The following is a 3,972-nucleotide window of genomic DNA, read 5'->3' on the forward strand; positions in this document are numbered from 1 at the left end:
AGGAATAAGGTGAGATTCTTATAGGGCCAGAAACAACCTGAAGGAATTCAGGAACGTAATACTTTTCCAGAAAAGACTTCCAGTAGAATGATTGGCCCACCCTGTGGATATATCATTGTAAGCTGTCAATGAATTAAAATCACCAGAAATATTAGAAATATCAACAACTTATGAAGACACAATAGAAACAGCCTAGCTTACCCAGAAAAAATGTTAAGAAAGCAGCAGGAAGATTCAAACATTGTGAAAAGCTAAATTTAACCTTCTCCAAAAAAAAGCAGAGCATACAATAAGCCCAATGAATTCCCTAGAGTCAGGAAAGCAGAAGATATATATTGATATGGAGTCATTAGAGCAGCTACGGGAGAAAGCACACATAATGGAAGAAACAATAGAAGTCAGAAATAAAGTGAATACCTCAGAGGCAGAGAACCATAAGAAATATATTCATGTGGAGCTATTTGAAAAGGTGCAGAAGACAGTGGCGATGATGGAACAAACAATAGAAGGCATTAAGAAAGTGAATACTCTACAGACAGGGAGGCAGAAAAAAAATTGATGAGGAGGAACTTGCACAACTATGGAAGAAAATACAAAAGGTGGAAGAATTGAAACTACAGATAATGAGCTACAAGAACTTAAAAAATCAACACAATACAGAGAGAGTACAGCCAACACAGTACTGAAAATAACAGAAATTCATGAAAATTAAATCCAGAATATTAATACCGAAACGGCAACCTACAACCAGGAAAGAATAAAATAGATTAATAGGACCTTCTAAGAATCGAATCCCTATACACATTAAAAAACTTCCCCAACAGGGTAAAAATGAAAGCCATGGACTGTGCAGGAAAAATTTGATAATGACATATCCAGTCTCAAGCCTATGTATGTATATGCATCCTGTTTCTGTATCTTTTCAATCTATATGCAGAAAAACATAATCTGGGAAGTAGGGCTTTATGAGGAGGAATGTGGAATCAGGATTGGAGGAAGACACATCAACAATCTGTGTTATGCAGATGACACAACCTTGCTTGCTGAAACTGAAGAAGACCTGAAGCACTTGCTGCAGAAGGTCAAAGACTGTAGTCTTCAATATGGATTGAAGCTCAACATCAAGAAAACAAAGATTCTCACTAACTGAGCCAATTGGAAGCACCAAGACAGATGGAGAAGAGATTGAGATTGCTAACAATTACAGATTGCTCGGCTCCACAATCAATTCTCTTGTCACCAGCAGTCAGGACATCAAAAGATGAATTGCACTGGGAAAATCTACTGTCAGGGACCTCTACAGAGTGTTAAAAAGCAACACTATCAGTCTAGAGACTAAGGTGCGCCTGATCCAGGCCAATATCTTCACAATTACTTGCTATAAATCAGAAAGCTGTATAATGAGTAAGGATGACAGAAGAAGAACAGATGCCTTCAAATTGAGGTGCTGGAGAAGAGTCTTGAACATACCATGCACTGCCAAGAAAACAAATAGGTCTATCATTGAGAGGGTGAAATCAAGTTTCTCCTTGGAGACTAAGATTTTGAAGCTCTGTCTCACATACTTCAGCCACATGGTCAAGAGAGACTAGTCCTTGGAGAAGAACATCATGTTTGGAAGGATGGGGGGACAGCACAGGAGAGAAAGACCCCAGATGAGATGGATTGATAAAGTAGCTGGGGCAATGGGGTTTGGTGTCCTGGAAGGAGTGAAATTGGCTCAGGACAGGACAGGGTTCAGAGCTGTTGTATATAGGGTTGATAAGGGTCACAAGTGACTCAATGGTACACAACAACAACAATGACATATCTGATAAGGGACTCATACATAAAATTTATAGAATAGTCCAGCACCTCAACAAGAAAAAGGTAAACAACCCAATCGCAAAATGGGTATAGAATATGAATAGACACTTCACCAAAGAAGACATTCAAATGGCAGACAAGCACATGAAGAAATGTCCAAAATACCTAGTTATAAGAGAGATGCAAATGAAAACACCTATGAGGTATCATTTGACCCAAGTAACAATAGCAAAGTTCAGCAAAGCAGTAAACAAGAAATGCTGGTGAAGTTGGGGGATGATTAGAACCTTTATTCACGCTGGTGGGAGTGTAAAATGGTGTAATCACTATGGAAGCTAGTACGGTGCTTTCTCCAAAATTTGGAAATAGAAATTCCATTTGACCCAGAAATTCTACTACTAGCAATACACCCTGAAGAAACCAGAGCTGCCACCCAAACATATAGACACACAGATGTTTATTGCTGCGTTATTCACAATAGCAAAGAGATGGAATCAACTCAAATGCCCATCAACAAATGAACAGATAGAAAAACTTTGGTATAGTTACATAATGGAATACTGCACAGCACTGAAAAACAAGGAGCTCATAAAATATCACACAGCATAGGTGACCCTTGAGGACATTATATTAAGTGAGATATCTCAGTTACAAAATGATAATACTGCATAACACCAGTTATAAAACTGGACTGACACGGATACTGGGGAGAAACTAACTAAAGAAAGGATAAATAATGAACACTGCATTGGAACAGATGAAAGAAGGCACTTTTAAAAAGGAATATATGATTAAACATTATACGTATGACTGCAGCCCAGAATAAGAGGTACAGTTGTGCAACAACGAAGTAATACTTTAAAAAAAGTGAACTAGGGGAGTGATGGGTGTAAAATGTGCAACAGTGAATGAATCAAAAACATCTAACTTTTCTGTAAACTTTTGTTAAAATCACAAATAAAATAAACATTTTTATTTTTTTAAAAAGATTGAAATGGCAGAAGTGTCCAACATATTGGAGGGAACAAAAAGTCAGTGAGTTTGAAGAATCTCAATGGAAGCATGTTATTGTTGTTGATTGCCTTCAAGACAAGCAAGACTCATAGCAACCCTATAAACAAAAGGCCTGAAGCCCCTCTACAACTATTGACATTTATCAAAGTTCATAGAGTTTTCAGACATAGTAGAAGAAAAGTCAGAGATGAGACATAAGGAAAATGAAGAAAACATCAGATCATGTGATATGACATAAAAAGGAACAACATACGTATGATTTGAATTCCAGAACATGAGAGGGACAGTGAAGTCACTGAGAAAATTATAGAAGAGATTCTAGAAGAAAACATCCCAGGTATTACGAAGAACAAAGAAATCCATATTCAAGAAGCTCACCGAACTCCAAAAAGACTAGATGCAAACAGAAAAACTTCAAGATGTATCACAGTCAAATTCTCCAAAATAAAATCTAAGAATGTTGTTGCTGTTATGAATTGTCTGTGACCCTGATCTAATCCCCTTTATCCAGTCACTGAGTCAATTAATCTCATCCTTCGTCATCTTCTCCTGCGCTCACTCTCTACTCTTGCAAGCATGATATTCTTCTCCAAGGACTAGTCTCTCCTGGCTACATTCTCATAACATGAAAAACAAAGCTTCAAAATCCTTGCTTCCAGGGAGCAGGTTGGTTTTCCCCTCTCCAAGACAAACTTGTTTGTTCTCCTGGCAGTCCACAGTATGTTCAACATTCTTCTCCAGCATCACAACTCAAAGGCTTTGATTCTTCTTCTATCATCCTTAGTCATTGTCCATCTCTCTGATACACAGCAAGTAATTGTGAAGCCATGGCCTGTATCAGGTGCACCTTAGTCTCCAGACTGCCATTATTGCTTTTCAGTATTCTAGGACAGAATACTAAGAAACCAAAGCATCACCTACAAAGAAAAAACAAAACAACAACAAACCCCAATTAGATTAAGTTTGGATTTCTCAGTTTTCAGAAAGCATGAGAGTGAGAAGACAATGGGATGACATATACTGAACATTGAAAGAACAACTGTTAACCAAGCATCCTGTATTCAACAAAGATGTCCATGAAATATGAAGGAGAAATTATGTCATTGGCACAAAAGATGGAATTTAAGGAATTTGTGAAAACAAGACCTAAAA

This window comes from Elephantulus edwardii, unplaced genomic scaffold (genome assembly GCF_000299155.1).
Source record: "Elephantulus edwardii isolate Elephantulus edwardi_28Jun2011 unplaced genomic scaffold, EleEdw1.0 scaffold00007, whole genome shotgun sequence".
In the NCBI taxonomy this organism is placed as follows: domain Eukaryota; kingdom Metazoa; phylum Chordata; class Mammalia; order Macroscelidea; family Macroscelididae; genus Elephantulus; species Elephantulus edwardii.